This window comes from Drosophila ananassae (genome assembly GCF_017639315.1).
Source record: "Drosophila ananassae strain 14024-0371.13 chromosome 4 unlocalized genomic scaffold, ASM1763931v2 tig00000071, whole genome shotgun sequence".
Taxonomy (NCBI): Eukaryota; Metazoa; Arthropoda; class Insecta; order Diptera; family Drosophilidae; genus Drosophila; species Drosophila ananassae.
In genome coordinates, this window is record NW_025319041.1 from 951,778 (window position 1) to 977,931 (window position 26,154).

The following is a 26,154-nucleotide window of genomic DNA, read 5'->3' on the forward strand; positions in this document are numbered from 1 at the left end:
GATACTCCGTAACGAACCTATTAACGCTGTATTTGCAACTGTCTTGAAATTCCTTTTTTATTGGCGCCTGCACTGTGGGGTCTCCAATCGTGAGTTGGGCTTGGGGTTAAATGTCCTTCTGAGGCCTGTCTCGTTGATCCGCCATCGGCGGGGAATTATCTTATCTTCCAGGTTTTTCTATTAGATCCTTAACGATGAATTTACTAAAACTTCGCACCGCGGTGGACGGTCGTATATGGAGAACGCGGCCAAAAATACTTTCAATAGAGATGTCGGATAGAAATTTTTTCTTGTAGCTAGATAACGATATATTAATGTTATATTAACAATATTAGACCTGGAATGGATATATCCTCCATTTTTGCGCCTATATTAAAAATTAAATCGAAGCGGATCCCCACAAGAATACAACTTCTTTTTTTTGGAGTTATTGCCGAGATGAATTTATTAATTACTTAATTTTAATTAAACAATTACCACAGTATATTAGATAAGTTAATAGCTTAAAGTATAAAAAGAACATGTCATGCGAACTAAAAATAACTGAAGAAATGGCTGTTTTTGAAAGCCAATCCAGGTGTTATCGAGTAATATAGATTTTATTCCGGCAACATTTGTAATAAAATGGATAAATACTCTTAAAATTATATTAAAGTAAAATTCTTGCTTTATCGATGTAAGATTCAAGTTTTTTGAATATTTTTTAAGTATACTAGCGTTTGAGGCCGTGCAGGAGCTGCAAACGTCCAAAGGGTAATTGCTCGAAAGCTGACAATGATGAGATGTTCCTATAGCGTATAACAAGTACCAATTAAAATATGAAAACAAAAGCAATACGAATAATAAAATGATCTGTACTCACAAAAAGAACAGGCGCAACGAATAAAAACAATCTTGGAAAAGACGGATATATTCTATGCACTATTACATTAAATGAAACAATTTATACATTTTCATAAATTAAAATTAATAAATGTTGTTATTTTTTGAAAAAAATTTCATTTGGGGCAAAAGAACTTTTACCTTTTCTGAAAATTGATGTCTCTTGTTATTAATGCATTTTCTCTATTGTAAAAGTTCACATAAGAAACGAAAATCAAATAAAAATTACATAAAAATAACTTGAATACCTTCCGCTTTTGTATTCATTTTAGTTTCATCACCTTATTTAAGCTTTTATATATGTTTTTGTGGTAAAACTGAACGGCTTAAATTTGTGATGCGCACGCCTAATGTTTATCGGTCAGTGCTCTCTCTTTTTCTTCGCAAATGTAAAAGGTAAACCAAAAAAAATATTCGATACTACTACGTATCGAACTCAAAATTTAAACATTAAAATTTTTATTTTTGGGCTTTGGGACCGTCCACTGTGCACCGGTGCGTCGATTCTGGTGCCCTAGCTGCGGGATTAAGGACGTCTTGTGCTGCCTTGGAATCTGGAGCTGATTCCAGTCGCTCTGGCCCGATCCCAATCCATCGGTAGATGTTACTAAAAACTACCCGCGATGCTTTAAAAAGAAATGATGACGGCGATTGCACGTTGACCAGCGGGAAGCTGAGCATTCGCGAGCGAAATGGCCATCCTCTAGGCAAATAAAACAGCGAGTCAGCCGCCGCACTTCGTCGTACTGTTCCTCCATTGGCAAAGTAATTCACCTTGGAAAAGCTGTCTGTACACTTCTGTCACATGTCCACCTGAACGCAAATTTCCACGACGCCACTTCTGGCTCTATGGGGGACGTGGGGTAAATCTGTGTAATTCGGAAATTTTTGTGAGTTTTCCTTTATCTTCTCTCTCAGCGACGTTTTCGATTGCCGTGGCGCTTCTGAGCTTTTCCATTAATGGCTGGCGAGAAATTGCGTCTGCGACCACTTTAAGCTTACCCTGATTATCTGGTTATGATTATGCCAGACTAATATTCCTTCAAGAAGGACCTTACCTGCCTAATCCCATACTTAATTATCCTACCTATCAAAGTCCTACTAGCGTTGGCGATTACACACTCGTCCTCCTCTGGGTCCTCCCAGAGGACACCCACGCCGCAGTCGCTGGCGTCCATTTGCAGAACAGGACCCGTCTCATGGTGTCTGACTGTTAATTCCCATTTCGTCTCTTTTCGTAGGAGATAGTTCAATGGCTTCACAATTCCTGCGAAGTGTTGGATACTATACCGATACCACGACGCCATCCCGATGATCTGGCGCACTTTCATTGCGCTGGTTAGGGGTTGCAGCTCCGTGATCGCTTGAACTTTTCCGGAATTTTTGGCAAGACCAATTCTCCAAATTTTTAGCCCTGATGGCTTAAAAGCTCCTTCCTTGAATTCACGCAAAATCTCAGACCTCAGACCTCTGCTACATTGCTACATTGCAAACTCCCCGCCACTGCACAGTGCCTCCAATGGACAAGTATTCCACATTCCACAGCACCTTACTGGAAGTCGCTATGTGCTTGTAGATCTACAAAGATACAGTCGAATTACTCTTTTTGGCAACCACCGAGTATAATAAATCGATACTCTCGGTTATCGTTAAGAGACCGGATGACGTTGTACAGGCGCACCCGGTTGACCCGCGCTTAGATGTAGGGAGAACGCTTTAAAGTCGGCACGAAGATCGGTTGTTATACAATCCATATTGGCACGTCTGGTTAGCAGGTAGATGCGTAATTAAAACAAAGGCCACGCTTTCAAGCGTCCGCCAACCATGAATCGAGTCATAGACTCCCACGAAGGAAAGCTTTTGCCCCTGGAGAGAATCCTCCTACTTGGCTTATGTGCAGGATACATCCGGATTCTGGAGAATTATTTGGATAACCAGGCATCCTTGGATCTCGGCAGGTGTTCGAGAACTCATGAGGGACCACATATGACCATTGAAACGGTCAGATAACTGTAAAAACTATTCCTGGCTCGACCACCATAGCTGGAGGAGCTCATTGAAGTGAGCCTGGAAAATTGAGGGTTGGATGGTCTTACTCACGGTCTCTAAATCTAATTCCCGTCGACAAGAAATAAGCCACCTGAGCTTATCCTTTTTGGTTAATGGTGGTTTTGAATAAAACGCAGAAATCCGGCAATCGGCAACGGGGGCAACAAGGAAGCAGGTCTGTAAGGAGTAGGTAAAAAACAAGCACCACTGGTACCATCCAAAAGCGTAGAGTGCGCAGCAACTCTTACGGAGCGCTTGAAAACCTTTGGATGTGAACGTGTACGTCTGTGTCCAGCTGGAAGAATTTCCAATTTAAATCACTTGTGATCTCGCTATAATTTAACTTCTCCAATTCGCTTCTCCATTCACTCGAGGGTCAGAATGGTAAAGTGGTCGGTCTGCATCGCAGCCTTGATCTTCCATCACCTCTGCACGTCTCCGCAAGGAACCTTCGACAAGCTGGCAAGGCGTGAGCCACAACACTACACAGGGTGCTCGGAGCAGAACGAGTGTTATTTCATGCACGAAGATCGGTTGGTATGCGATCGCCATTGGCCCGTCCGGTTAGCGGGTGGTTGTGTAGCCAAAACAAGTTCACACCGTCCGGTAAGCGTCCGGCATTTATGCTCCAAGAATCGAGCTATAGACTCCCACGATGGAAGGGTGTCCTACTTTTTCCTTGATAGAATCCTCCCACTTCGCTTTGGTGGCAGAATCCAGCTTTAGGATACTGTAGATAGCTTTAGAAAAGTGTATAAGCAGGCATCCTTGGATCTTGGCAGGTGATCCAGAACTCATGAGGGCCCGCATATGACCATTGAAACGATCAGATAATTCCCGAAGAGTAACAACAGAGACTGCTCGAACATCGTTATCTGATCTCACTGATGTGAGCCTTGAGGATTAATCGTCGATTACTAAGCCGTAAGATGTAAAAGATCAATAGCCACATCATAATAAGCGTCCGTAGTCTCCAGCTTTCATGCTCTCACGGTCTTAAAAACAGATTCTCTAGGTGGGGATGGCTGTCATTGGCGGTTTTGAACAGAGCGCAGAAATCACACTCACGAAAGAGTTGTTTAACATCTAAGCGTTCAAAGCGGTGATAAGTAGCTTTAAACAGATTTAATATTTTCATGTACGTTTTTTATAAGAGTTTTGTTTAAAAAAAAAAAATTTTTGAAAAGATCTTATAGCAAACTGTATAACATTACCTCCAGTGGAGTTCCTTCCATCAACTGTATATTTTTTCCCCACCAGCGGGAAGAAACTCAGAGGTAGCGCACCTAAAAGCTCTGACCTATGGTAACACTTGCAACTACTAAGTATGGCTCTGACTAAGTATGGTAACACTTGCAACTATTGGTAGCTAAAAAAAATTGATTCTGGTTTCTTCACCAGTGGTATGAAACAGAATAAAAATTTAATCAGCAATAAAATGCGGAAAAATCTTTTATGTCCAATATTTTTAATTATTCTAACAGAAAAATAATACAACATTTTCTATTTTCAATAGTAGTCAAACATCAACAAATAAAAATATGGAAAAGTTGCAATCAAGCTAATATTTTTGGCATTTTTTTCGATGACAAACATCGGAAATTTATGGGCATATTTGGGGCCAAAAACATCGAAGAAGTTTGGTCATTGAGATTTTTCAATGACGCGTCATGACGTTCCAAATAATAACACACAAGTTATATTTAAAAAAAATTGTAATATTTAAAAATGTATTAATTTTAAATATTGTTTATTTTGTGTGCATATGAAAATGGAGAGAGAAAAAGAAGATAAAGAAATGGAGTGAGAGAAAAAGAGAGTGAAAGCACGCCTTATAGGCTGAGCAGAAGCTCGTTAGCTTAATGCGAAAGCAGTCGTGGCCGAGCGGTCGAGAAGGATCGGCTTGCGACCAACGCTGTTGGAGCACTGCTGAAGAAGGTTTAAATACTCCTCCTTCCATCGGGCCCAGAAGGACTGCTACAGGAAAGACACACGCTGCCAGCTGTACACACTTTTGAAATTCAGCTTTGTGACATCAGGCTCGATGAAACTGACTGACGCGCCACGATCTTCTGAAAGAGACAACAAAGGCCGTAAGTTTGTGACAGCACCAATATGACACAGCACCCCTCCAGGCTTTGCCCGCCCCTGCCACTTATATTGGGTGGGGAGATTTCATCACCTCATAACTTAATATATACTTTGGTGGAAAAATTAGTGGCAAGTAGATGCTGTGTAAGTCACGCATCGTGACCCAACAAACAATTCCATCAAAATCGCAGACTGAATAATACATGAGAACCATAGCTTGCAAATAACTGTCAGCCGTTTTTTTCGTTGCGAGATCTGCTTAACTCTGTGAAGGAGACATCTCCGACCCTATAAAGTATATATATTCTTGATCAGGATCACCTCCTGAGTCGATATGAGCATGTCCGTCTGTCCGTCTGTCTGTTTCTACGCAAACTAGTCTCTCAGTTTTAAAGCTGTCGAGTTGAAACTTTGCACACACCCTTCTTTCCTTTGCAGGCAGTATATAAGTCGGAACGGCCGGGATCGGTCGACTATATCCTATAGCTGCCATATAACAGATTGATCGGAAATGCCATAACTTTGGTGTTTTTGAAGTTAGAGAAGTTAATCGAACTTCTTCGTTCACTTAATATAAAGTGTAGGGCTGAGAATGCCCGTTCGACGGACACTTGCGTTACAGGTGTAGCCAGCACAACCTGTGCTAGTGCACTTATATGCGGAATCTTAAGTTGCAACTCATTAAAAAATTCCAATATATTTGAATTTAATGGCATGCGACCAAATGTTACGTCGAAGTGTTTTTCGATGTCAGCGTAAATTTTGGCAAGTTTTGAAGAAACAGGATCTTTTTTGCTTTCTAAAACTGTCTGCAAATCGTCCAAAAAAGCCGAGAACAGCGTCTTCTCTTCAGAGGAGGATGCAGTTGAAATAATTGACGAGGCTGGGGAAGCAAACATCTCTTCATGCACAGGAGTCTCGAGCGCTGGAACATTTCGTGTTTGTGCCTTAAATAATAAAGCGATAATAAGTATGCAATGTTTTTTGGATTTCAGTTTAGTAAAAGTATTAGTTTTTGACGAAGACAATTTTAATTAGTTTCTAAAAACTACAACATAAACAAAACAGGACCCAAATTTCAAACAACATACAGCAACATACAGCTTACTTCTTTCAACTCATATAAACGAAATGCTGTTTTTTTAAATTAGCTTTTGCTAACGATTTCTGATAGCTCTTCAACATACAATTTACCCGAGGATCCATGTAAATCGCTGTCAACAATGCATAATTTTTTAACAATTTTGTCTCTCTTATTTTTATCTGTACCGCTAGTTTTTTTTATTAAATTGTAGCTATTCTCGCATTTTAATTTTAGTTCCATCCCTACTATGAAGAACTCACTATAAATTAAATCTTTATCTTGTAGCTTTAGGGTTGCCTGATATGTGTCACTAAAAGCGTCAATGTACGTCTCGATCCAATCCCAATCGGCCTCTGCACAAATATTAGACTGCGTTGTCAAAAAATCCTTTAAGTCCAATAATTTCTTTAGCATTAAATACGTTGAATTCCACCTTGTAGCATCATCGAGCGATGGATGTTTTTTTCATTCTCAATTAAGACACGTCTGCATAGATTTTATAAATATGTAATATATATATATATTAGGGTGGGTCGATTAAAAAATCGCTTAGGAGCATATGATTTTAGGATTCTAGGGATCAAAATAAGAAACTTTGCTCAAGAGACCATACCTCTAAATGAATTCTGATGTCCCTTGTTTTAACGTGTAGGAAAAATCCTGTTTTGACCCATTTAGAGTGCCCCAATCGAGTCCAAATGTTTGAACGACCCACTATCTTTGGAGGGTCGGCCCACCCATACAAGTGGTACCCCCCTGGGGCCCCCAAGGGACGAAAAGGAGAAGAAAAGGCGGTGGGCGGAGCAACAGGTTTTGAGTTACATTTTCATAGCATACTTTTTAGGTGCTGTGATTTTGTGATATTTTTGTAAGGGAGAATCCATAGGGGGGTCCCAGGGGGGTACCACTAACATGGGTGGGTCGACCCTCCAAAGTTAGTGGGTCATTCATACATTTGGACTCGATTGGGGCACTCTAAATGGGTCAAAACAGGATTTTTTGGAATTTGTCCTTTTGGGTACCTACACGTTAAAACGAGGGACATCAGAATTCATTTTAGAGGTATGGTTTCTTGAGCAAATTTTCTTATTTTGATCCCTAGAATCCGAAAATCATATGTGCCTAGGCGATTTTTTTGACCCCCTACAAATCGAACCGCCCTAATATATATATATAAATAAATATATTATATATAAATATATTTATATAAATATATTATATATAAATATATTTATATAAATATATTATTATAAATATATTTATATATATATATAAATAAATTTTTATACCCTTGCAGAGGGTATTATAATTTTGGTCAAAAGTGTGCAACGCAGTGAAGGAGACATCTCCGACCCTATAAAGTATATATATTCTTGATCAGGATCACCTCCTGAGTCGATATGAGCATGTCCGTCTGTCCGTCTGTCCGTCTGTCTGTCTGTCTGTTTCTACGCAAACTAGTCTCTCAGTTTTAAAGCTATCGAGTTGAAACTTTGCACACATCCTTCTTTCATTTGCAGGCAGTATATAAGTCGGAACGACCGGGATCGGTCGACTATATCCTATAGCATATAACTGATTGATCGGAAATGCCATAACTTTGGTGTTTTTTAAGTTACAGGGTTGGGACTTTCCACACATGTTATATTTGACCAATATCTTGTGTACAAAATTTCATAAGGATCGGCCGACTATATCCTATAGCTGTCATAGAACGATCGAAATTGGCATAACTTTGGTGTTTTTTAAGTTAGAAAGATGGGATTCGGTACAGATTCTATTTTGGGTAAAACAATCTGATCTGCCAATTTTCATAAGGATCGGCCGACTATAAACGATCCGCTATATATCTAATAAAATAAGATGGGTGGCGCCACCTAGCGGACTGCGACTGAACTGCAAGGGTATATCAACTTCGGCTCCGCCCGAAGTTAGCTTTCCTTTCTTGTTATAACATATATCTTACCTATATGTTTCAGTGCGCAGCGATTTACATAATGTGCGACAGGCACTTATTTTATCGGCGATCTCCTTTGTTTTGTTCACATCAAATACGCACAGTTGCAGAGTGTGTACTGCACATCTCACATGATGTTTATTAGCCAGTTCAAAAGAATCCAGTGCATTCAGAACTTTCTCACTTTCTATGTCTTCTTCAAAAAGGGATTCCTCTGTCGCATCATTTATTACCTGGACGGCTTTTATCATGTTTCGCCCATTATCAGACGTAATGCTGTGTTCATGAAGTTAAAATTTTGTAAAAAAATAACATATTTTAAAAATTGTATGTAATTCAATTCTTACCTGTAGATCTGATCAAGTGATATGCCATAATCATCTAAGATTTCTAGAATTTGGATCTTTATATATATTCCAGTGTGAGATTGCACGAGTTCAATCATGCCCAAGGTCTTCACAACTATCTCGGTTTTTGCCAGGCTTGCGTGTATCATATGCAAATTGATTCCTAAGATGGCTTTATCCATTCTGGTGGCAACATCGATTTTCAGCGACACTAGTTTTTCCTTCGCAAGTGCCCCAATATTTTCTTTGACCAACTGCTCTTTGACTGACACAAAATTCATAATATTTCTAGACGTTACAGGGTTCATGCCCAGTGCATTATATATTGGATCCATTATTTGCCTGAACCCTTCGCTGTCTAGAAACTTGAATGGTTTTCCGTCTGTGGTTACCATTTTGATCAAGGAAGAAACAATTGCTTTTTCACTCGTTTGATACGATATTCTTCGTTTTTCTTCGCATTGTGTTAACTTTGTATATTCAACATTATTCCACTCATTGAAAATGTCCTTATGCTTGGTTGTTAAGTGCCGTCTTAAATTTGTCGAATGATTACCGGACAATTTCATACCGCAAACATTACAAATTGATTTGTTCTTATCCAAATTAAACTTTTTTTTTTTTTTTTTTTTTTTACTTTTATATATGTAGAAATTTTATTCTCATGATTAGCGCACTGCTACCCAAATGGCAACTTAATCTAATCGTCTTATCAAATTTAATAACAAAACTATGTCTAAGCGGTGCTTAGGGCAAGATATGATTACAGGAAAGAAATAAAATGTGTTTGGTGAAAATTTTAAGTCAAGATCCGGTCTGGTAGGTCTTGAGGGTGAAATCTTTTTAATCTTCTCCTGACTCATGTTCGTGGATCAGCATTGTTAATAGCTGCGGTGCCAAGTCTATTGGCAAGGCTGTTGGGGTGATCATTCAATCGTTGCATATATTTTTGAGAAAGCTTTTGCAGCTTGTCTCCGATTTTGGGCAAGTTGAGATCGCGTTCAATGTCTCTTGTTCGGATGAACCACGGAGCTCCAGAGATCCTTCTAAGGGTTTTTACTTGCAAAACCCGGATTTTATTTAGATGGGTTTTGGCAGCGATACCGTAAACCTGTAGCCCGTAGAAAAGGCTTGGCGCTAAAATAGATTTGTAAATTTGAACCTTGCATCCTAGCGTAAGCTTATTGCGTGGAGCAAGTAACCAGGCCATCCGAGCAACTTTGTTTTTAAAAGAATTTTGAACACATGTTATATGTCTGCCAAAAGTAAGTTTTTTATCCAGGGTGACACCAAGGTATTTATATGCAGGGAAAGCTCTTATTGGACTTCCATTAAGATTGACTCCAGGGCAGGTACTTCTTCGATTAGTAAATGTAACATTAGCACATTTGTCCGCATTTATTCGGATGTTCCAGTTCATAGCCCATTGGTGAAACGCATCTAGATATTCTTGCAAAGCAAAAGTAGCCGCCAAGATACTGGTACTTTTAGTTAGGACAGCAGTGTCATCAGCATATGTCGCAATTAAAACATCATTTTCGTTCACTTCCGTAATTGGAGTTTGGGTAGGCATATCCGAAGTATAAATGGAGTATAAAGTAGGGCCAAGGACGCTACCTTGGGGAACTCCAGCAGAAATCGGTTTAATGGACGACATATATCCATCTACAGATACATGGAAAGTTCGATCTTCCAGAAAGCTTTTTACAAGCTGGAACATTTGCGGTGTAAATATACTTTTAGCTTTATACAGAAGCCCAGGGTGCCACACTCTGTCAAAAGCCTGTTGAATATCCAGAAAGGCAGCAACTGCATACTCCTTCCTCTCTAATGCTTCTAAGCCAAAGTTGACAACTCTGTGTAGTTGCTCAGGAGTTCCGTGCTGAAGGCGAAAGCCGAACTGGAAATCCGGAATCACACTGGTGACGTTCTCGTCAGAAAGTAGTCTATTCAGTATCAGTCTTTCCATGATTTTTCCCAGAGATGGTAGCAGGCTAATGGGCCTGTATGAGTCTACGTCAGTTAGCGACTTTCCAGGTTTTGGGATCATGTGTATATTCGCCGATTTCCAAACTTTCGGGAAGTATCCAATAGTAAGTACACTGTTGAACAACATCACCAGAAATTGCAAGGCTTGATCCGGTAAAAGTCGAATCGTCCTGTTGTCCAAAAGGTCTTCACCGGGGGTTTTCTTTGGCGAAAGTTTACGAACAAGATCTTTCACCTCTGTCAGTGAGACAGGGTTAGCAGGCAGGCTTATTTGAAACGGAGATTCCAGAAACTCCTCAACTTGTTGACGTATACTTTCAGGCGAATAATCAAATGGCTTGAATCGTTGTTCTAGGTTGTTAGCAAACACTTCAGCCTTTTCTAGGCTCGTACGGCACCAATCACCTGAGGGGTTTCTAATGGCTGATTTTTGAGTTGGCTGAGTTTTGTACCGTTTTGTGATACGCCACAGTGAATAGTTAGAACTAGCGTCTGTGTCCAGGCTTTCCAAAAGTCGGTCTATAGAATCTTGTTTTCTCTGGGCGAGCACCTTGCTAAGACAGTTAGCCAGCCGATGATATATCTGATGGATTCGGATGTCTCCCGTTCTTGTAAATTCTCTTCTGACTCTTCTCTTTAGGTTAAGGAGCGCAGCAATTCTTGGTGGTAGGTGGGGATGTCTAGAGGTATCTGTACTTCGATGATTGCTGGGTGCAGCTATCTCAGCAGCCTGGTTTATAAAGCGCATGAAAGTACTGATAGCATTGTCAATGTCAGAAGGATCCTGGATTTGAATGTTAATCTCGCCCAGCTTTTCTAGGTGGTTTTTGAAAGAGTTTATGTTAGCACCTCTGGCAAGGAGTCGTGGGCGCTGCGGATTTTTCACAGGCGTAGAATGGAGTGAGGCTAGAATAGGAGTGTGGTCCGAGGAGAGCTCATGGAGTGTTCTCACTTGTAGCCTGTCCATAGAGTATCCATTAATTATGAAGAAATCAAGCGCTGACGGTGTTAAAAGAGGGTTATATGAGTAAAAAGTGGGTTCACCCGTGGCAAGTACTTGGTAACGTCCATTTGCAATGGCTTCTTGCAACTGCTTACCCCTTCTACAGGCTCGTGAGTTTCCCCACCAAGCATGCTTGGCGTTATAATCACCGCCAGCAATGAACTTGCCACCAAAATCGGTCAGCAAGGATTCAAATTCTGATTGTATCCATGTTTCCGTTGGAGGTAGGTATATCGCCGCCACTGTGACATTCCCATCCGAAGTCTGTAATTGTACTCTCGCTATCTGTCTGTCATTGCTAGAGGTAGGGGGCAGGGGATAGTGACTTAGGGAATCCTTTATAATGACTGCAGATCCACCCCTATTGTTGCCACTGGGGTGATAAGCATGGTAGATGAGATAGCCTGGCAAGTAGATGCGCTGACCAGCACGCATGTGAGTTTCTGTTGCAAGCAATATGTCTATGTTATGAGTGCTGAGGAATAATCGAAGCTCTTCAGAAACTCTGACTAATCCACGAGCGTTCCCCAATCCGATATTTATAGTTAATTGAGTCATTTCGGCAAACGCGCAATGAGAACCTGGACCAGCTCTCTGAACGATTTGTTGGACTCTGCATTTTCCTGCATCAGCTTAAATAGAGTGTCCAGTTTGGAATTGATGTCGCGGATGGCATTATCTATTATTGAGAATTTATGGTTGAGCCTAGGGTCAGAAGAAGAGCTTGCGTCACTCTGGAAGGTTGAGCTAGTCCTTGGTTGCATATCCTTGGGCCGAGCTATATCAGCATACGATATATTTGTTCTTAGGGCTTCACCAGGGATGAATCCACGAGAGACATGTCGTGGATTGGTTATCGGGAGTCTAGGCCTCGGTTTTAGTTTTTTAATTTTGTCTATTCTGACTGGGCAACTATTATCTGTTGAGACATGGTTACCGCCACAGTTTATACACAAGTATATATCGCTTACACAAAGTAAAGATCCAGTAGCATGAGGGCCACTACATTTACCACAAATAGGGTCCAGGACACAATAGTTTTTAGAGTGCCCAAAAATTTGGCATCTTTGGCATTGAAGTAGATCCTTTCTACGAGAAGCACGCTCAACAGTGACTCTGTATCTACCAAGTTGAGTTATTTTTAGGGACTCCGCTACATTAGCACTCTGCTTTAAATTGACAAAAAATAAATTTTGCCTAGTTTTAAAATTTATTGTAGCTTCGTTATCATCTTCGTTAACCGGAATGTTCTTCCAATCAGACTTTTTGGGGCAGTATATATTAAGGACCTCAAAGCCCTTGTCAGTAAATCCCTGTTCAATTTGTGATTTTGGAACGTTGGAATGGATTCCTTTGAGCACAACTCTGTATGGCTTGTCTTCTTTAAGCTGATGGTGCCAAAATTGGCAGTTAAGCGACGTTAGTTCATTAACAGCTGCTCGAAAAGCGTTAGAGTTGGCTGCATATATTCTGGAAACACCAAATTTGGAAGTACGAATGTAGTAGTTTGAGGAGCCAATGCTATGATCAAGAGCATTTTCCAATAAGACCGGATCGCTTACATTCGGAACGCAGATAGCAGGGATTTTGCTAGATTTTGCTGAATGGTCATGTCCTCCAAGGGCACCAGTATCTCCATTGATGGAATCAACATCCTCCAGATCCTGTTCCATTTGATCTGCTTCAGCAGCCAGAATCGCGAAACGATTGTTACCCAATGCCTTTGCAAAGAAAGAATCAGCCGTCTTGTTGAGCGGGGTTGAAGTCTGCAGTTTAGCTTTGCGGATCGGGGGTGGAGCGAGAGCAGGTAAAGAGGACTGAGTCACGTCTTTGCGTTTTCGGCAGCCAGTTCGTCCAGGAGCTTGAAACAGACATTTTGAATTGCTTGGTTTATTTACCAACGAAGGTAATACATTTGCAAGCGGAGACGTAGTTGAACAAATGCTGCCGGATGTAGATGCAGCCACGGTGTACGTAGAAGTATTGCCCAAACTTGTATTGGCGTTTGAAATAGTGCAGGTTACACTGGTAGTAGCGTTACTGCTAATTGTCACCATTGAGCTGGAGGTCCGTGTTTGTTCCGGCATACCTGTAAGGTAGGCAGATAGCTCTGAGCGCCGGTCGCGGATTTGGGATCTTATTTCTCCAGGGTCTGCATCAGCTATTTGTCTCATCTTATCAAATTTATCGCTCCTGCTGCTAGACTGAGGGCGAGCAGATGACTCTTCCATTATATCAATAGTTTTCAGTTTAGAACCAAAAGTCTTCAGAATAATATGTAAACGACCTCCCGCTTACGCAATGCGTAGAGCGAGGGGTAAGACCAACACTCTTATTGTCTTACTTATCGCTGTTGAATTACTCGCTGTCGAAGTAGCCACTGCCCTGCAGCGACCAAAAGTAGCCACTGCCCTGCAGCGACCAAAAGTAGCCACTGCCCTGCAGCGACCAAAAGTAGACTTCGTGCGCAAGGTGTACACACGAGCGGTAATAAGGCCTCAGCAGGATTACTTGAGATAATTGTTCGAAATAACAATAATATAAAATTTTTCTTCCACAAGAAAAATTTGCACAATTATTAGGTTGAAATTAAACTTAAAGAATTGGTGCCCATCTTACAATACCAATTATTTTGCACCTTCACACACTCAATTCACTATAGCAATTAAACGTTTAACGATTTTCTTACCTATGCGTGTGAATGTAAACCAATACATACGCAAAAGACTTTTTGCTGCACCGAACACGACAAAACGGTCTTGGAATAACCGAAACAAAACAGAATAAAACAAGAAAGGAAAGCTAACTTCGGGCGGAGCCGAAGTTTATATACCCTTGCAGTTGAGTCGCAGTCCGCTAGGTGGCGCCACGCATCTTATATTTTTAGATATATAGCAGATCGTATATAGTCGGCCGATCCTTATGAAATTTGGCAAATCAGATTATTTTGTCCAAAATAGAATCTGCACCACGTCCCATCTTTCTAACTTAAAAAACACCAAAGTTATGCCAATTCCTATCGTTCTATGACAGCTATAGGATATAGTCGGCCGATCCTTAAGAAATTTTGTACATAAGATATTTTTTTCAAATATAACATGTGTGGAAAGTCCCTACCCTCTATCTTAAAAATCAACGAAGTTATGGCATTTCCGATCAATCAGTTATATGGCAGCTATAGGATATAGTCGACCGATCCTGGCCGTTCCGACTTATGTACTACCTGCAAGGAAAAGAAGGCTGTGTGCAAAGTTTCATCTCGATAGCTCTAAAACTGAGAGACTAGTTTGCGTAGAAACCGACAGACAGACGGACAGACGGACAGAAGGACAGACAGACAGACGGACAGACGGACATGCTTATATCGACTCAGGAGGTGATCCTGATCAAGAATATATATACTTTATAGGGTCGGAGATGTCTCCTTCACTGCGTTGCACACTTTTGACCAAAATTATAATACCCTTTGCAAGGGTATAAAAAAAGGGTTTCGCTCTGAGCGCGAGCGAGCTAGTTCAAGAACCCATGAACGGTGAAACGGAGTATTTTCGTAAAGAGTCAGAGAAAGACATTTATTCGCAGAAAACGAGAAACGGTTGACAGTTATTTGCAAGCTCTGATGAGAACCATGAGGCACTTGGTCCTCATTCCCGATATATTTTGGAACAAAACTATTAATCTGTAATGATTGCTGGTTTGTTGTCGCAACTGACACTTGAAGAAATTGGACGTGGCGACATAAATAAGTTCAGAATAGGTTCCTCTGGAACTGACTTTATTAATAAAAAAGTTCAATATTTACTTGGAAATTGCTTAGGTGGTAAATTAATGGAAATATAGCAAAACGTAAAAATGATAAATTAAAAGTTCAAAAGTGTGGATCGTGTTACAATATTTTTTCGACTGCATGTCAGCAGTTCTTGCTGCCACGTCAGATTGTTGTTGGTGTAGTGTTAGGTTCTTTAAGTCATCTTTCTTTATATAGGCTATGACCTAATATTTTCTTGATTATCTATTTTTGTGACTCATTGTCTCAGTTCCATTGCGTCCTTGGTTAGATTGATGAGTCTTTAACCATACCATGCTGGAGTGCATAGGATTGCTGTGACATTCTGTTCCAGTCTTGTTATTAAATAACTGAAATTCGCATCTACTGTCATATTGGATGCAAACATACATATATGCTGCTACGTTTTTCAATTCCTGACAATTGTATGAGAGCTTTATTAAACCAACTGAACGTCGTAATATACTGTCATTGTCCATTCTAAAATTACCATTCTGGTGGTTCCCAGACATTCGTAGAATATTATTGGCTTGTTTCTGAACTCCGTTACTTTAATTGGCGTTGCCATGGCTAGTGGAAATAGAACCATTAGTGCTAGAAGTAAAAGTATTGTTGAGAGGCTTCCTCTTTTGCGTTTTACAGGGGGCTCATCAGACTGTTCGGCCTTGAGGGTGTCGTCTAATGAGCGCTTCGTGTTGATCTCTACTGGAATAAGTGGAGCTAACCGAGTCACTGGTCTCTTGAATACTATAGATGACGACTTGATAACCACTACCCAAACGAAGATGTCTGATCCAGGATACGTTTTGATACGAATTAAACAAATCAAATTTCGATTTCAATATTTATTATGGGTCAATATAACCCCAAAACAAACGAAGCGGCTGGTCCAATCAACTCTACCGAAGCTCCAAAAGTGCATGTGCTACAAAGAACAACAAAGTGCATGCGAATCTGGGAGAATCAAAGAATATTGTTAAATGAGATTATTTTATCTCAACAAAATATAAAAAGAAAGGGTGCTGCCTATTATAACGTTTCGAAGACGACGAAAAATAAAATGCATGCACTCGGCTATACCTTATAATTCGATATGTACCCAATAATAAAACTTAAGCCTAGCATATCTATTGCGGTGAAGCGGGCCGAATTCGCGAGAAAGCGCAACTGAGCTTTTCTTGCGCTCCCGCTCCGTCCTATGCTAACTTCAGTTCTTTTCGTTATTCATTAATGTATCTATTTTAAACTAATCATGCTACACCGGCACCGTTGAAGGCCTCCATCCAGCTTTAACCAACTGGCAGCCTCGCCAGCTTGTGAATTGCCCTCTTAAATATTGCTCCAGAGCACGGCGGCGACCCGGACCCTTCCGTCCGCGCCGGCGTGAGTTTCAACGACCCTGGCGGTGATCCATTGTTGGGGCGGCTGGTGATCTTTTGCGGCCAGGACCAGATCGCCCTTCCTGACGTCCTCCTGCTCCCGATGCCACTTCGACAGCACCTGTAGGCCCAAGACGTACTCCTTGGACCATCGCTGCCACAACAAGCCGCCGCAAGACAAGCCGCCATCGCCGCAAGCACGTTAGACCCTGCTGGTCCGGGATCCGAATTCAGCACCACCGCGAGAAGGGCGGTCTGCAGCTCCTCGCGCTGCCCACAGCTCGTAGGAGGAGGTGCTTTGCAGATTTGACAACTGCCCCCCATAGTCCGCCCATGTGCGGAGCCCGCGGCGGTATGAACGCAAATAAGCATCCTTTTTTGATGCGTATTGTCGCAGTTCGTTCTCGATTTGCTCTACGAAGTTCGTCGCGTTGTCGCAGTGCACGATCTGCGGACATCCTCGGCGCCCAACTTTGAAATGCCAATAAAAAGGAAACAGTTGATAAATCAGACATAACTTCTAAATGAACTGCCTTGGACGCAAAACAAACAATAAGGGCAATGTAGGACTTGTAGGGTGGCCTACCACGAATTTTTAATGTCGTCTCAATAGGGCCACAGAAATCCACGCCACATATGGAGAATGGGCGGAAAGCACGGATTCGATCTAGGGGTAAATCTCCCATTATTTGAGTCATCAGATGAGTCTTGCATTTAAAACAGCATATGCATGACCGTACTTTCTGACTGCAGACTTATCTGCCGGTATCAGACGATATCGGCCGGGTTCTGTTTAGTTGGTACATGCCGCCACGTGCTATCCTCTGACCACTCTTGAATCTCAGCAACTCTATTTGATACGAACGTTGACAACGACAATGGATGGGAACGAATCCAATAAACAAAAACTTCTGAATCTGACCAATATATACTTCGTTCGATCGGTACTTTAATAAGAGGCTTGATTTTGCGAGAGGTCTGCAAGAAGGTGAGCGTCACATAACTCAAGACGGGGGAACGTCTTTGTCTTGAGCGGCGCTACTTTTTACTTTTCAGTCAACAATGATACTTTAATACCTTCTGCAGATTCGCAACGAATATAGACGCAGGCTCCATAGGCTCTCATAGATGCGTCAGAAAAGGCATGAATTTGATTTGTTCACATCGGCTCACTCATCCCAAATGTCGGTATTGAGATATCTTCTAACTGCGACAAGGAAAGCTGAATTTTGTTCCACGCTGGTTCCAAATGCAGTGGAATCGACTCATCCCAATCTAGCTTATTAAGCCAAAGCTCCTGCAACAGGCTCTTTCCTTTGATAAGGATTGGGCGTACTAAGCCAAGAGGGTCGAATAGCTTTGATGTTACCGAAAGAATGTTCCTCTTAGTCGCCCTTTTACTCATGACTGAAGTATCAAGTTCAAATTTAAGCACGTCCTCTTTGGGAACCCAAGCGATTCCTAATGCCTTAGTCAGCTCTGAGTCCGAAAGTGTTATTGGCTTAACGGTGCTCTCGGAATTTAAACCCAGCGTTTTGAAGAACCTGAGTTATTTCAGACTTAATTATCTTAATAGCTCCTCCATGCAACCAGCACCCGTTAACATGTCGCCGACTTAAAAGTCAGACCCAATAACTTTAGCAGCTCGATAATGGGGCTGGTACAGTGCCATATGTAACGGTGTTAAGCTTGCATATTTTAAAGGACTCAGATGGGTCTTTTCTCCACACTATCAACTGGTATCGCCTATCAGCTTCATTCACCATTACTGGGCGATACGTCGTTGTTATGTCGGCTATCAGAGCGACTTTGTTTAACCGGAACCGAAGAAGAGTTTAGTACAGCTCTTCCTGAATTGTTGGACCATCAACACATCATTTAAATTTCTGTGTAGAGCACGCATCAAAAACGACTCCTAGCTTGGCCGTTGTACTTTGAGGCCGTAAGACACACTGGTGGGGTATTACGTAGTGTGGAGTAGCAAGAACGTCATTGCTTGCAGGAGACATATGACCTAAGGATTTCTTCCATAAATTCCAAATACATTTTTTGAAAGTTCAGATCTCAAGGTAATCTTCTCTCTCGAATTGAAGTCTGACAGTCAGTGAAAGTCAGTATTCTAGTAGTCTTTTAATAATGCTCCTCATACAACTCCTGTTCTGGCAACAACATCTTTTTAGAAGACGGAACTTCTTCCAATGACCAGAATTTTTTTTGATTTAATTTTGATGGCAGGGCTCCAAATAATTGAGGAATATTCCAGCCTCGACCAGAGGAACGCGGCATACCCCCTGGCCTCGAGTACGGACTCTTCAACTGGTTGTGTGCCTCTTCACAAAGCCAACCATGGCATACGTCATATGTACTAAAAATTCAAAGTGACAAGAAAATGTTTATTTATTATCAAAAAGGACGCTTAGATTAACCACTCCTTAAATGAAAGTGAAAGGGAGTAGCAGATGAACGAGTCGACACTAAGGCATTCGCTGCAACCTATGCACAGGGGTTGATTATGTATGGCGAAGGCGGCCAAAAATAGTTCCAGTTGGAATATGGAGCTCAAAATTTTTGTGCTGCTTTATAGACTCAATATTATGAAGAACATTATTAAACAAAGGCAAAAACAATTCGTTAAGGCCATAAAAAAGTTTGCCTCTATTTTACTGTTAACAAAGCTTTTGATGTGTTCATATTGCTGTTTTGTCAAATTTGCTTCAGTTATAAGAGCTACTACTTCACATTCCTTTGCTGGAAATATCGAAGGATTTGGTTGCCTGCAAACCGAACGTATGTCATCCGCAGCGGACTGATTGACCTCTGATATTTCTGCTATTCTTCGCCTCTTCGTTCTTTCTGAGCGCACTGCTAGACTTAATTTTGGACGTCCTCGATCAGATGATTTTCTGGATTGACTTAAACATATATATTCAAATTTTGCTAACCAATCAGAATTTACTTGAATAACTTTTTCTTTATTTCTATAGGATTTATTCCACATATCAGCAAACTTTTTGAATAAGTAATCAAGTACTTTCTTAGAAATATTTTCAATAATTTCGTAACCATCAGATTGAAATCTATGTTGTAGGTCGTCATATACTTTTTTAGCTTCATCAGGAAATGAACCTATTACTGAGCACCACATCTCAAAAATATTTAAACGTGATATTTTGCACTGATATGAATTGCCTGTATATAAAAACAAAGTTAATTAAATTAAAAAATCACAATTGCGAAATTAGGATTTCAAAGCACAAACGAATAAGACGAACACAACAAAAGACAAACTACGCACGAAAACAGCAAAACACAAAATTTGCTCGAACACAAAAAATGGAATAAGTCAGAAGGTTGCAAAAAGTTGCAGCTCAAATTTAGAACATAGACTAAGAAAATATTCACTATTATTAATAAATAAGTTTCATTAAAGGGAGAGACGGGTAACACAACTTTTTCTTTATCTTAATTCTATGTATGCACAAAAATTCGCCACTCGTCAGGTCACTAATGAAACACTAACTTTAAAACAATAACACGACACATATTGACATAAAAATTACTCCGTTTTATAGTACATGCCTTTATTTTCATAATTCATTTTATTTGATTATGATTGACCACGATTTACTATTTTAATTAAATTTTTTCGAAGGAGCTAATTTTTAAGCTGCGTTCACTGCAACGACCACGAGTTTTGTTTGTCTCTCTTCTCCCCCTATTCGTACAGCGAGGGAAAGGGACAGAACGAAAATGAAAATACCGTTTGTTTTATTGATCTGTTAAGAAATAATTTTAAGACAAAAAATGGAAAAGTTCGGACTGTCGTTTTTTTATTTTTGGCCTATGGAATCAACCACTGTTCTATGGGCAGAAGAAACGAAAAAATATCGTTTACTTCAAGTGTGGTGAACAAGGGCACATTAAGTCCCAGTGTCGAAGTAAGGGTGAGGGAGATCACCGCATGGCATCAAGAAATGTGGTGAATCACCAAAGAAGCCTGCTGCACGCCTGTGACGTCAACAACATTGACAATTCAACATGGCGCAACAAGCCAAGAGATGTTGCGCAAGAGAGTTATTCACAAAGTTTGAGAAACACGCTGAACAGATCGGAATGGCCAATGCTAGTTTCCTTCAAGCAGAAGGTATAGGTGACGTCAAGATACAGAAAGGCCACTGCATGTTGACACTAAAAAATGTTCTTTAAATTCGGAAGATGATCGGAAATTTCTATTCCGTGAGCAGTGCTGTCCAGAACAGGTGCAAAGTGACCTTTGACATAGATAATGCCAAGGTGATGCAAGATGGAGAATGCATAATGAAAGCCAAAGAGATTGGCAACTTGTACTTGTTTGTGGGTGATCGCAGTAAATGTTTTGCCACGTCAGCTGTTGACGGGATTTTGATACACTAGAGATACGGACATATTAATTTCTCTAGCTTGAAAGAGATGGTATCCAAAGGAATAGTTCGAGGGATAGATAATATTCGGTTGCCAAAGAATATTAATTGCAAAACGTGTATGGTTAGCAAAATCCATGTTCAACCTTTTCCATCAGCAACAAGTAATCGGGCTAAGGACCTTTTGGATCTGATACATGCAGATGTTTGTGGACCTTTCCCAACACTGTCCCTCAGAGGTTTCACGTATTTTCTAACGTTTATTAACGATAAGTTCAAGAGGATTTTTGTTTACTTCCTGCGTGGGAAGAACGAGGTGCTACCCAAATTCATCGTATTCAAGAACCTGGAGGAACGGCAGACAGGAAGAAGTCTTAAATGCCTGCGGAGTCATAATGGCGGAGAATTTGTCAATAAACAGTTTGACGAATGTCTGAGGCAGCATGGAATCGACAGACAGCTAACAATAGCGTATATTCCCCAGCAAAATGGAGTTGCGAAACGGGCAAATCGTACGCTAGTGGAGATGTCAAGACGCCTTCTGGTCCAGGCGGGACTGGGAGATCATTTTTAGGCAGAAGTTGTCAACACTTCGGTTTATCTGCGAAACCGCTCCCGGAAAACCGGAAGCGTGGACGGGTAAGAGACCTTATGTAAAACACCTAAAGGTTTTTGGATATCTTGCAGTTGCTATAAACAAGGGTCTGAGGTAGGACAAAGAGTACATTATGGTTGGGTACTCTGTGGCAGCAAAAGGTTATCGACTGTATGACCCAACTCGACAATTGGTCAAAAAACGGGATGGGTTATTTGATGAACATCCTGACGTGGCATTCAAGGGTCGATCAATCTGGTGGAACTGGAGGCCCGCCAGCAGCAAGAAAAAGGTGAGCATGTCGTGGAGGGGGCACGCAGGGGCCCCGGTCGTCCTAAGATCATTCGGACTGGAAAACCTGGACGCCCAAAGAAGCAGTACAATATTCTAGGCGCCCTTGTTTCGGAAAATGTTCCGATTTCGTTAACATGCAAAGAGGAGCTGGAGAGTAAAAATGCAAAAGAGTGGCGTGAAGCCATGGAAAGAGAATATGATTCTCTGGTTGCCAACCAGACTTAATATACCCTTGCAGTTAAGCAGAGCTTCTGCTTATATTATATTATATTATATATATTATATTATATTATTATTACATATATTTGATTGTATATAGTTGTTCAATACGTATCAACTTTGCCCATAAGATGTTTTGACCAAATATAACATGTGTGGAAAGTCTTAACCCTCCAACTTAAAAAACACCAAAGTTATGGCATTTCCGATCGATCAGTTATATGACAGCTATAGGATATAGTCGGCCGATCCTTATCAAAATTTGTCAGATCGGATAATTTTTCTAACTTAAAAAAAAACAAAGTTATGGCATATCCGATCAATCATATTATAAAGAAAACAAGAAAACCCAGCAAACGTTGTTTTGCCACATATATTTTTTATAGAAAATTTTCTTTTAGTTTAATAAGAATAAGATTATTCTCTCAGCGCAATGGAGTTCACAATATTCTTGGTTAGATCGTCTTTAGCCAGAACACTTAAACTGGATGGTTTTCACATGCGAGAACACGCCACATATAGTTGTCCGTCCACACATAGGGAGAAGCATGGCGTTTTCAAATCTAAGCCACATACAGATAATGTTTGTCCTTGTGACTTATTGATCGTCATAGCAAATGCCAATCGAATTGGAAATTGAGTTCGTTTGAATTCAATTGGCACATCTGTAGGTATCATAGGGATTCGTGGCAATAATACATTTTCACCTTGAAACTTCCCATTTAAAATGCTGGCTTCAATGATATTTTTCATTAATTTCTTAATTACTAATAACGTACCATTACACAGCCATGGTGGGTTCAAGTTACGAAGTAGAATGATCGGAGCTACAACTTTCAGTTGTAAATGGTGTGGAGGCATGCCTGGCAAATCCAATGAATTTAAGAACTCAATTGGATAATTCACAGTTTCGTTGCCATCACAAACTGCATTAAGAGATTTGTATGACACCAAGTCCCCAGGCAACAAATTTTGTATATGTAAATTTAATGCATTGACGTCCACATTTTTGCGGACAAAATCGCTCTTTCTGCCAACCACTTATGATTTTCATATTGTGTGTGTACATTGGGAAATATGCGATCAATGAGAGTATTTTGCGAGTCGACGATTGTGCAGAAGTCCGTTTGTAATTTTATACATCCAGTATTTTCAAGTACAGCAACTTTCCCATCGCCAATATCTAACAGTTTCTTAGAGAAAGTTTCAGCGGATGGATGTTTTATGAGCCATAGTTCATTCGTCCCAAATAATTATGTCGGGTCAGGCAGCAGCCACGGCATAAATCGAATCATATATAAATAAATGTAACATATATATATAAATGTAATAATTATAGTTTATCATATAGTCATTTTCTAATCGCTATTGTTAGTCGCAAGCCTCTTCTCGGCCGCTCGGCTTTATTTTATTGTTGTATTAAGTTAACGAGCTTTCGCCCGTCCTATGCTAAAAGGCGGGCCCACTTGTACTAATTATCTCAGTGCATACGCATCATAAATCGGAGCTTTCTGTCTCCATTTCATATGCAAATAAATAGACATTTTTATAACATGGTGAAACAAATAACTACTTTGTTATTATTTTGGATAAAGGTCATTAAAAAATTTCAATGACCAAACATTGGTGACCCCGACGTGATATAATTAATTATAAATTATAATTAATTAAATAAATAAACAATTCCACGAGCATATAACAGTGCGAACATAGCCGTTTCAGTTTTTGCGCGGTGTATTAACATATGTATGTGCCTTTTGAACCTAAACGGCACACAGTGCATTTGTGAAACAATTATTTTGTATTTATACATAAATCATTTAATAATATAAATAAATAAAATACATATAATTGTTATCCGGTCCGCCAGCATACATACTTACATACATAAATATGTCCACTTGCAAGTGCATTCGACTCACACAAGCGTTCATATATATATACATTCCACAACTCAGTGTACGGTTTGAGCGCATAGTGGGATAAATCGTGTTCGCTGCGCTCAAATATAATTAAATATAATAAAATAAACAAGAACTGTAATTTTGGCGACAAAATTAATTTGTGCGTGTTTTTACCTAAATTGAGCGTATTTCAATTATAGTGGCGATGAACTCCAGCGCCGCCGTCACAGGAGAACCCACTTCATCTCAGAGTGCGATTTTAAAATGCAAGGCCAAGGGTATCCTCCAGGATTTGAAGAGGATCCAAGGCGCCCTGCAGCCAATGTCAAAGGTGGAGGATGCTATGCTCCATATGCGTCTTGGCCAGATGGTCGCCAAGTACGATGATTTTAAGGCCATCCACGGGGAGCTTGAAGAGTTAGACATTGCTGAAATAAGCAGCGACTTGCGATGGACAGTGTCTGAGCTTGTAGCTACGATGCATGCCGAAATCGAGCACGAGACGTCGTTGCGCTCTGCTCGAATTGCTGCCCATTCCACCCTTGCCAGCGGAGTTTCCAGTGTCCAGGTGGAACCAGCGCTCAGTCGGAGTTTTCAAGACTTGCCTCCTCTTCCTCTTCCTACTTTCAGCGGAGGATATTAAGAGTGGGCTGAGTTTCATTCGGTCTTTTCGACGATCGTAGGCTGCAATCCTTATATAAGTAAGGTGGAAAAGTTTCAGAGGTTGCGATCTTGTCTTCGGGACTCCGCTTTAGAGGCAGTCCGTTCCTTGGAAATCTCCGAAGAGAATTATGATGTCGCAGTGCAGCTTTTGGAGAATCGATTTAATAACCGTCGGTTGATATTTCAGGCTCATGTGAACGAGATTTTAGGCCTCAATCTATTGGAAGGTGACTCTGTGGTAGCGCTTCGAGGGCTGTCCGATAAGTTCAATGCCCATATGCGAGTCTTAAAAAATTTGGGGACGACAGTTCAGATCGCCGGCTGCATCATTGTCCAGGTACTTCTTCAAAGGTTGGATCCAGCTACTCAGGCCAAGTGGGAGGAAGGTCAAAATGACTCGAACTCGGATCTCATCCCTACTTGGAAGCCGATGGCCGAGTTTTTGGAACCGCGTTGCAGGACTTTGGTGGCTATGGGTGTGGCCTTGGCCGCTTACGCGCCAGACACTCAGGTGGGAAGACGTAGAGTCGCAGATAACAGTAGAGTCTCCTTTATTATTACTAATTCACCTGCCTCTGCTTGTATATTATGCGGTGGGTGGTCCCATGTAGTTTCTGCATGTCCAAGATTTTTGTCATTGCCCCCTGGGAGCCGCCTTGGCGAGGCTAGGCGACTAGGTCTATGTCGGAAATGTCTCCAAACTGGCCATCACCTGCGTGAGTGCCCCGCTGATAATTGTCGCAGTTGTGGGAGGAGGCATTACAGTCTGTTGCATTTTTTGGAGTTCCAGCCTTCCAGCAGCCAGCCTTCTGCTGTGCCGTCTACATCAGCCGCAGCCGAGTGCGCCGAGCCAATAGGCTCTTCACCATCCACGGCTAATGCACTAGTTGCCCAGGGTCGCAGCTGTGAGATCGCCTTATTGGCCACAGCGAACATTCTCATTCGGAGTCGTTCTGGGGTTTTTGTTCCATGCCGAGGTCTTTTGGATTCTGGATCGCAGGTGCACGTGATTACGTCACGACTGGCTAGTCAGCTGCAGCTTCGAAGACGCAAATCGTACGTGGAGGTGTCGGGCATTGGCGACACTGGCTTCGCGACAGACGGATTCTCTGTTGATGTGCTCCTACGATCCTATTGCTCTGGATATTCGGCCCTCGTCAACGCTGTAATCGCCACCAACATCACGGACCTTCAGCCTAGTTTTAGCTTGGATGTCTCCAGCTGGAATATTCCGTCAAACCTCACTTTGGCTGATCCCCAGTTCTTTCGACCGCAGCGGATCGATTTACTTATCGGAGCCAGTCTATTCTATGATCTGCTGTGTGTTGGTCAAATCCAGCTGGCCTACCGGTGCTGCAGAAAACCCGGCTTGGATGGGTTGTGTGTGGCGGTGGTTTACATCTGGAGAGAAAGTCGTTCGTAGCCACAGCCCACAAGGACGTTGTGAAAAGCCTTCTTCAGCAGCGCTCCAAATGGCGTGCGTCCGCCCCTGCCTTGGCGATTAGCGATGT